This window comes from Arctopsyche grandis, chromosome 5 (genome assembly GCF_051622035.1).
Source record: "Arctopsyche grandis isolate Sample6627 chromosome 5, ASM5162203v2, whole genome shotgun sequence".
Lineage (NCBI taxonomy): Eukaryota > Metazoa > Arthropoda > Insecta > Trichoptera > Hydropsychidae > Arctopsyche > Arctopsyche grandis.
This window is the reverse complement of record NC_135359.1, coordinates 13,940,987-13,952,024: the sequence shown is the minus strand read 5'-3', so window position 1 is coordinate 13,952,024 and position 11,038 is coordinate 13,940,987.

Genomic DNA, 11,038 nt, shown 5'->3' with positions numbered 1-11,038 from the left:
ATCAAATTTTACATTCTACGTAGACGCAGTGGGCAAGTAAAAATTGCGTCTCATTTTGCAGTGATTCAATGAAGAGATAAGTTCATCTATGTAAATATTCATTATTTGTTTATGAAATGATAAAATCAAGTTCATAAACACTGTTCTTAATACCGAAAATTCCCACAAAAATACATAAGGTGAACAGCTGACTTTTCTTAGACGACATTTGTTTAGTAATTCTTCGATTTATATATGTACACATGTATATAAATCGTATATGTATATAGAATGGATATGGAACTTGGAAATTTAACGCCAAGATGTTACATACATAAGTCAAAAATGCACTCAAAGAAGTATGGAACGTATTACATATGTATGATCGGCATAACGTGGAGAGGTAGGAAATGGAATACGTTGGTGAGAAGGATGAGAAGAGTAGTGGATATAGTGAAGAGAGTGAAGATATTGAAATAGCTATGGGTGGGTCACGTAGCTGGAATAATGGATGAAGGGTGGACAAAAGAAGTGCTGGAATGCTACCAGAGAGAATGTAAAAGGGTGAAAGGAAGGCCGCAAAGATGATGTTCAAACGAAATTAGAAAAATGTGTGGGGTGAAGTGGGTGAGAGTTGCACAAAACAGAGACGAATGGAAGCGTGAAATATATATCATGAAGGAAATATCTGTTAACAAAATATTTGTGAACGATATGTCTGTGAACCAACAGTTGTGAATAAATAGTCTTGAGCGAATTGTCGATGAACGAAATGTCAGTGAAAGAACGGCTATGAGCGAGCTGTCGGTGAACGAAATATCCGTGAACGAGATGTCGTGTGATTGTTGGAGCGGCAGTCATCCAGCAGTGGATGATGATGATGATGTATATAATTCTTCTTATACATATATAACATCTACACATATAAACATATTAATTGATAATGGAACACCTGAATAAAGAAAAGATTTTGATTTTGGATAGATTTGATTTAACTCAATAGCTCAAGTTATTATATAATTGTGGAAATGATTTCATGTGCATATAATATGTAAAATTATATTAGTTTTGCATTAAATGCTCGTTCTATAAAATCGATTATTAACATTGATTCATTAAATGATATTGAGAAAAATCCAATGTGTTTACAATTGCAGCATTCCAAGTTTACAAGATATAAAATGCTCTTGTTGTCTTGCTTTTGTGTGTGTATGTACTTTTTAGCGGTCTCCGTGACGAGCCGGAATGTGAAATTACCGAAAACGCAAATATCGGAAGGTAAATATCGAAAATCGAAAGATCTTAAGTCGAAAGATCAAAAAAAAGGGTGCATGGTAAACGGTACATACTCACTTAATTTGCGCGAGCAGGATACAACAGGAACAAGAGGAACAGGCTTTTCCTCCCGTATTAATGTGCGCGCGCAGAATACGCGTACAGAATATTTTTGATCTTTCGACTTAAGATCTTTCGATTTTCGATCTTTGCCTTCCGATATTTGCGTTTTCGGTAATTTCACATTCCGGCTCGTGAGGTAGACCCACTTTTTAGACACCAAATTATTATCTCAGTTTCCTTGGGCCACCAGCTATGCAATAGATAACCTTTATTTTAATGTAGGCGTTTAAGATAAGACAATTAATTTTTAAAATTGCTCAAATTCATCCATTAGAAAAAAAATTGCGAATATTTTATTATTGTGTGCAGCATACATGTACCATAACGTAGTCCCTTCGGTTGCTTTTAATGATTACATCCTGTGGGATATGAACCATATGCCAATTTGCGTAACTGCTTCGTATTCCATTGATAATGTATTACAATGCCGTGCAATTATATTTGTATTAAATTGTATCGTTAAAATTATTATTATTATTAATTATGGGAAATTTAATAAGATTTTGTATTAAGTATTTCAATGTATTATTAATAATTAATAAGAAATATAATAATAATAAAAGAAAGAGAATATACAAATGTATATAAATTTTATATAATACATATTTATAATACAAATATTAAGAGACAATTATAAATAAAATTTTGGATCCGCTTATAGAGGTTCATATTTTGTATGTATTTGGGTTTGACAACTGATAAGGGATTCAAGGCCTCAAAGCAATTTATTAAAATTGTGTCAACTATATACATATATACGTACATACATATATTTTATGTAATTAAAAACAAAAAAATCATTTTAAAACCACAACTAATAATATTTCGATTTTCAGTATCTGTACAGTAGTGTACGTAAATTTAATTAAATTTGACATTTATTTGGGTAATAAATATATTCGACTCGGCGTGTATTCGATTGGAATGAATATTATTAAGTTTCATCAATTTTCTATTCCACATCTTATAATAAAAGATTCGTTTCCAGCCTTTGAAAGACATTTTTCAAATTTAATCAGCCGGTTATCAATATCTTTCAGCAAAAACGAAATAGACTTATTGAAAGCGCCAGAGATAAATTGATTCTCATTTATAATAGTCTGTAACTGTATACATATGTACATATGAATTTACTAGTAATATTCACCCAAATAATTAAATATTTCATTCAAAATAAGTATACGCATATTTTTGTATGTATTGTAATTTGGTAACTTTACGTACATTATGTGTTCAAATTCTTTAAATATTTTGCATTTACATTCTACAAATATTTTGTTTGTGTTAAAATTAATTAATGAGGTATTTGTACATAAATGGGATACTTTTATACTTAGTGTAATGTGTGTGTGTTTGTGTTTATCATTGAAAACGTTTGATTTACTTACTTGTTAACTAATTTCTTCATAAAAGTTCATGTTTGAAGCACAGACAGTTAAAATAAATTTGGTAAAATTTAGAATATGTGTTGAGATGATTAATTAACACAGTATGTACATCACATTCGATATTATAAATGACCAAAATTTACGACGTCCAAATATTTTTCCTCCTGGAATTTTTCCGGGGTCTGTAAGATGCGTCTGTAACAGTCGGTATATTTAAGGGTACTACCTCCAGTTCGTGGGGTTTTCATTCCCTTCTCCCGATTCCTCGTCCCCCACGTACCACCCCTTATCTCCTCCTTTTCCTTCTCTCATTCCCACCCACTTCCACGACCGTGGAAATTGAAACACGGTATAAATCTCCAGACGAAAAAAAAAATACGCTGAAAATGCTAAAGAAAAATACGCGGCTCCGGGTTCAAGGTCGCGGCCCTCCCGCAGATTACATTTGTGAGTGAAATGGCTGCCTGTCATTACTGAAAACATTTTTCAGATGAGGAGAAAAAAGGAGAGACAAGAGGATTTCCATTGCTGAAAATGCGATTTTATTTTATATTATATGGTACATACATATATTAATCTACATATGGGACTGTTCATCATGCCTATAAATTGTACGTATGTATTTGTATAATCATACATAAATATACGAATGCTCGTATTAATTTAAAATATATTTACATATCAATAAAGGAATATCAGGAATAAATAAAGTTCTAAGAAAATATTTCCGATTCATTGAAGCTTACGCTCATTCACCAGATATTTTATTTATTTTTTACATATACATACATATATACATATGTATGGCCTGACAGTTAGACCCCAATGCGCCTTCCTAGACAATTCATAACAAAAATTGCAGCATTTTTCTTACATAAATCACTGCATTTCGAGAGGCTGATGGAACACGAAATCAACAATTAATTAATCCATTGAAATATCTATGGATTTAGACTTGCACATAAATTTTTATATATTGCACATAAATAAAATTCAGATATTTGTGACAGCAGGTAGGATGATTTTTGCCAATTTTGAGGCACCGTTTCGACAATGCAAATCACGACAAATTGGCAAACCCTGAAAAGAAACGATCGACTTGGAGTCACGAATATTCAAGTGTAACCAGCAGTATTAAATATTAGCACGGGATCGAACCCAGTAATATCTCGGTGCTAAACATAAATGCAACCGCCGAGCCATACTGCTTCATAATAAATATGTAACATGTAAAATATGAAAATTCCATGTGATATGTGTGATAAATAAAAAAAATCCCATTGATTATCTACGGGAGTGGAAACTTTTCAATCTATACTAAGTTTGACCCACTTAATTCGAATATGAAAATGATTTTCGCTGGCTTTCTCTCGTTTAAAAGATGACTCATATATTTTAAACGATAGAAAGCCAACAAAAATCATTTTCATATTCGAATCAAGTTTTTAAACGCTCATATCATATGAGCGTTTAAAAAAAATGGGCAATTTTTACAGATTTTTGGCTTTTGCAGTCTATTATTCAAAATCTAGTATTGCTTTACCAAAAGTGAGTGTTGGAATCAATAGTCATAGGTTTTTCATATTGATTCCAATACTCAAAAATTATTATCATATTCGAATTAAGTGGGTCAAACATAGTAAAGATTGATTAGTCTCCGCTCCGGTAATAAAAAAACGTGATTTCTTGTTGCTCAGTGTTATCAATTATATTATTTATACATACATATATGTATATACATAGATTTCACAATATTGTGAAGCGACTATTTTTAAAACCTTGTTTCCGGTCCTTGGTTTGATATGATCTATGACTAAATTTCTATACGATACAGATTTAATATTTTTTAATTTAATTATTATTTGTAAGTATATTTATATCTAAAGCCTTTTTTTGATTACTTGAATCGCAAACATGGTCGACAAAGGTCATATCCGGTGAATTGGGTGAATTTTATTTCCTCTTTTCCCTTTCAGGTGACCCTTGAATATACCAAACCTTTTTAAAATTTATATATCCGCAGTCGAAGAGGAGAGTTTCGAGGTTTTTTGGTCGATATTGTAAAGTGTATAAATTCAATACTACATATGTATATATTTATAAATGCATATTATTGTAATAAATATAATTTCAATGGTAAAAATAACATATAAGGAAAACAGTATCTCTTTTACAATTTTTAATCCACTAGTGCAAACAAAACAAGTGCCTCTTGTTTGAATAGTGTCATCGTTCTGAAAAAAAAAATATGAAGGGACTGTTGACCTACATACTGAAGAGTAAGCTTTTACAACAGAGCCGAACACACACAAAAACAGTGTCTTATAGTATTTTTTTTACACCTTTATACCGAAATAAACGTTTTCCTACTTGCCGTTGTAAAGGTGTGTACATACGTACATATATGTATGTATGAACGTGTTTGCTCTTTGAAGATTGGAAGCTACAGGAAAATTTAAGGGGGTGGGGAGATTGTATCGTCAATCCTAGGTATGATACATGGAAAATGTATCATATACATAATAGTCTGAGTTTTTTTTTTCGTATGTATTTAATATGATGGTAAGATTTTTCTTCTTCAGATATATGTATGTATATACATACATAATATCACATAAATAGATAAAATTGTACATATAAAGAAACTACTATTTGTATTTCCATACGAGATACATACTTACCATTAAATTCAAGAATTGTACATACATACATATATTGAAAAGCGGATCGTTTCCTTAATTCGTCCTTGTCGTATAGCTTGAAAAGGGTTCATACTGCATACATACTCCTGTCACATTACCTGTGACAGAGAAAATTTGTTATTCGTAAATCACGCGAGTGGTTTTCCATTGGGAATACCACTTATTTTCTTATTCGTGCATACATATAAGTATATGGAAATTCTTGGAAAACTTTCGAAGTCGTTGAGCTGTCTCATGGCGATTTTAAAAACAGGTAAAATTTATTTTAAATGATTATAATATTCATATGTGTGTTTGAACTACTTCCAAATGTTTTTATTGTTGATATATTTCGATTAAAAATACTTATATAAATAATAATAATAAAATATTCGGTTAAAAAGTATTTCAATACGTAAATATATAAATAATAGTTCATACATTATTGGTATGTATGTATATAAACATATACCTGCATCGCTTAAAATATGAACATAATTCGAGATAATACGGAATAAATTATATAAAAGGTGTTGCAGATGTATATTTATGTTGATATGCATAAGGATAAATGTAATAGAATGAATTATTTTATATTTCCAAAAAGGATTGAACAGATAATGTTATATGGGAGGTATATATAATATTATAGTTCTGAGCCGTAGAAATAAGAGGATTTATAACTCGCTTGTATGTTGTAAGCACGGGACAAATAAAAGAAATCAAATTTACAAAATTCTACAAAGAAAACGGGTGGACGATGACGTAATTCGATAGTGGTCATATTTTTTTTAATTAAGGTTAATTTTTGAAAAATGTAAAACGTTAAAAAAGAAAATGAAATGTCATGTACATAGGGGGTATACTAACTGTTTTTTTTTTTTTTTTTTAATTTTTAGTGACATCTATATTTGTAAAATAAAAGCTTTGTAATGAAAATACGTATAGAATAAAGTGACATCTATCTTTCAAAAAACATAGTATGTTTAAAAAATGTTTGAAAATAATAATTCTATAGATGTCACTTTTGTGCAAAAAATTATTTAATCTCATTTCAAAAAATTGTGCTAGCTAGTAAAAAAAAAATATTCTATTTTATAATTCGCCTAAACATCATGTTTTTCTTTTTGAATTGACTTCTATTAATTAACATCCAAAATTCGTCAACTATTTAATACAAAAGCAATAAATAAAATACATTGTCGATGTACATTGGTATGGCAAGCTTTTTGTTAAAATTTTTCTTACAAAATAATCTATATGCATCCTACGTAGACCCTTTTGTTACGAATTGAGAAGGTGAAACGGATTCCCGTATAAGGAATTTCGGGTTGACTACACAAGAAACGCGAAACAAATGAACCGTTAAGAGCAACATTCTTTTGCGTCTGCCCTTCAGGTTGAATCTGCAATAAAGACATATATGTACATATGTACATAGTATTTGTATATTATATACATACAATATATTTCAACCTACATATATTAGTTTTTTATTGATGTTTACATTAGAATTTAAAATTAGAAGAATTAACATTGTATAACCCCTTTATAAATGTAGAATTATAAAATTGAATGAAATTACATTTTATCGGTTGCTTTCATTCCAATTTTATATGTATAAATATTTATTGTATCGAATATATGTATCTATAATCTCACAAAGCGTCTACTAGGTATTATAATTCAGAAACAGGAAGAAAAAATTATAATTTAGGATCAGAATATTTTCAGCATGGAAGAGAAACAAAAACTGAGTTCGAATCAGTCAAAATCTCGAGTTCAAATTTTCGCATGATCACCAATCTTCATCTATTATTACTACGTACATATATAAAGTAAAAATAAAGGTGTATCGAATAATTTGTTATTGTTTGGCAATTTAATCGGTAATCATGTACTAGGTTCGTTAAAATATTTACAAACCTAATCTTAGAAAATCTTAATATTGTATGTTTAAAATTTGAACAAATAAAACCGGCAGGATGCATCTCGGTTACAATTTCAGTTTGAATACTTATTTCGTTCATCTTATACTCGTTCTTCTAGCTAGCTAGCCATTTCCATTACTCAATCTCACTACTTTTTCTCCGCTATATCAACTACCCTTGTGATATTTCTCAGTCGCAAGTCCGTTTCCTATTTCAAGAATAATTAATAAAAAGTTGGTTAGATCAAATTTTAGCTTTTCTCGATTTCATTTCGATAAATTACCTTATCCTTACCAATCCTTTATCCTTTAAATAGTTCTAGAACTACACAATTCCAACGCTCCAAATTAAGAGGGCTGGACACCAGCGCCTTGTCCATACAGACGTATTACACTTCTCCCTTCCTCAATTATGGCACTAGAGAAATTGTTTTTTAATATGCTATGGATATCCACCATTGGGATGCATCTATCGTTTTATTTTTTTGATTAGTTGTTTTTTATAGGAGCTAGGAGCCGCCAAACATCTATAAAATCGCCTCTTTTTTACACCCACGAAAAGAGTCCAGCGTGCTTATTTAACGGTCGATTTTTAAAAAAATACTCGCATAGTTGCACAGAAAATTTCTTTCTCATACCGATGATGATTTTTTTTTAAATTGGTCCAGTTTTGGAGGAGAAAATAGGACAATACGAAACCTCGATTTTGTCGATTTAAAATACGTATTAACTGGTCGAAGCGAAACTGTCGCATTCACTTAAAATATATGTATATTGAAATTAAAATTAAATTAAAATACATATTGTCGCATTCACTCAATATATATGTATATCGAAGAAAGGAACGGCAACAAAATTAAGGTTTCGGGTGTACAGCTCTCTTAAGCACTCCGCGCGATAAGCACAAGACACTACATATATTTAATTTTTGGAAATTTTAAGATTTCATTTAAATTTAATTTTTAACAAAAAACCGTTGGCGCAGGTTAAATTTATGTTTTTTCATTTGATTTAGTATTTTCAAATGAAAATATTTTTTTCTTCGTTGTTTTATTTATTTTTTTACTGGACAAAATGAACGTCTTCAATCTGCCTCATACGGAAAAAGAAGCCGAGGATTTATTACAACAACGAGGCATCCTTCCAAACAAGATGGTTCGTCTCAACGATCACGCGATGAAGCTCAACCATAGTTTGCGTGTTTCCTGGAACGTGTCGAATTAAGGCTAGGTTAGGTAAGTTTAGTTAAAATAGTTAAATCAAATGATATAAATAATTTGGTAAAAGTCTGAATTCTCGACAGGGCGGACCCTCTAGGCTCGGAAGCGAGGCTCGGTCGACCCGCTCCTTCTTGTGATTGGCTACTCTTTGCGATGCCAATAGTATTGCCGTGCCCTGTATTAACTCGACTTTTACCTGATGAAATACTCCGACATATACTGCCTGGTTCGCACTTCCATTAAATCGCACTATTTGCCTGCCGATAGAAAATTGGATAAAAATGTTTTCCACTAATATTTTTACCATGGCTGAGCCGGAGTCGGATCAAAATTTATCGACTCCGACTCCAAATTGAACGATTTCAGTAAGTTCGACTCTTCTTGGCAACGTATAAAGTTATTAGTAATAAAAATAAAAGCGACTTCCAAATTACAAAATTGAAAAATGATTTAAAAAAATCATTATAAATTGACATGCAACCCAAAGTGTTGAATCATTGGTAATGAAATAGGTACATATAAATAAAAGTAAGTGCATTGATAGTGAATGTGTATGAATATCATACACAAATAAATCAATACAAAAAATTAGAAGTATGAGACGGAGGAAACAATCGGATTTGGCCACAAAACATCAAAATACCTAAAATTCAACGATTTTATTTATAACTGCATAGTGTTGTACTCGATGAAATATCATCGCATATTAAGTTTTTAAATAAAAAAAATTAAAAGAAATGTGTTGGTCCTGTGTCAATGTAATATTTATATTTAATTGTTTAATATGAAAAAAATGGTAAAATCTACCTACCTACCTAAATATAAAAAAAAATGAATTACTTAATTAAATAAATTTTCAATAGAGAGCGCTAAATGCTCAGAGACTTAGCGCTGCTTAGAGGAAACATTGGTAGCAAACAGTATATATAGAAGTTTTTTCTTTCGTTATTATATTCGTATATTACATATCTTGTTCGTTTTCTTGGCAGTGCTTTAGCTGTGACGTACATACATATGTATGTCGAATCGAAACGACTATTATCTTACACAGACACAGAATAGCGATATTAAATATATTATGTAAATTAAAATCAAGATTTTTATGATGAAATTATTAAATCTAAATTTATTAGTGGATTTAGTAAAATTACTTCAGTAAAACTATTGGAGACTAATCTTATAGTAAACATCTTATTAAATTTATTTGAATATTCATTTGTTTTTTTTATTAACAAATTAGGCTGTCACGAACAAACAAACATATATACTAAGTCTCTTTCGAAATTATATGTATACCAGAATCCGGCGCCCCCCGAATTTATTTGTCGTCATGGAAACTTTGGCTTGTTTTCGTTTCCCACCCAACTATGTATAGTTACAAAGTCCTTTCGTAATTATATATTAGATAAAGTATAATCTCCGGTTAAGAATTGGGCATTATTAGGTGGTAATCCTAAAGAATATACGCCGGTGACTTAAAAATTACCAAAGTGAACAAATACTATTTTACGCGGACGGTTTGGTGATTACTAGTCAAATGTGAACCAGTCACAGGACAACCGGTCGCTCTAGATCGGTCACACGTGATCACCCGACACACTAAAACTGGTCACGAGAAAACTGGTCACACCCTAAAATCGGTCAGTCAATTTTCTCGTGACCGATTTTAGGGTGTGACCAGTTTTCTCGTTACCAGTTTTAGGTTGTCCTGTGACTGGTTCACATATGACTAGAGGTCGGAATCTGAAGGGGCCGGAAACGCGCCGCCTATTGTTCCATTGTTGTAAATCCTTTGTAAAAAAGGTTCGGCAAACCTTTAACAATGCATTTACAATCTTTGAACAATAAACAGCCCCTTCAGATTCTGGTCTCTACATATGCCTAGTAGTCCGTTTACCTACGCGGACATTGGCTCAATCAAAACTGCCATTTCTTGTCTCAAAGAAAGTCACGCGCCAAACTGGGAGACCGAAAATTGGTAATTTATTACCAAAATGCACGAGGTCTCAGGACAAAGCTGGCTGCGTTTAATTCAGCCGTTTCTACTACATATTTGTGATGATATGGTAGCACTAACGGAAACATGGTTGACTTCATCATTTTTTGATGCTGAACTTTTTGATTCTTCCTGGAGGGTGCATCGTCGCGATAGAGTAGATCGACGTGGTGGTGGTGTATTATTTGCTTGTCGTGATTGGTTTCGGTCAGTCCGGATGACAAATTTTGAAACTCTATCTGGTGAGGACTTATGGAATTCATAACTTGAAAATCATAATCGAGAAAGAATATTACGAAATACAAAAACCTTGTAAACATAGAATGAATTCAAGACGATAAACGATATATAATAATAATAATTATTATTTTTAGTTGTTTGTGTATATATATGTTTTGTTTTTGTTATGTCTAATTTATTATTTTGTTTCTTGTCTTTTCTGTTAT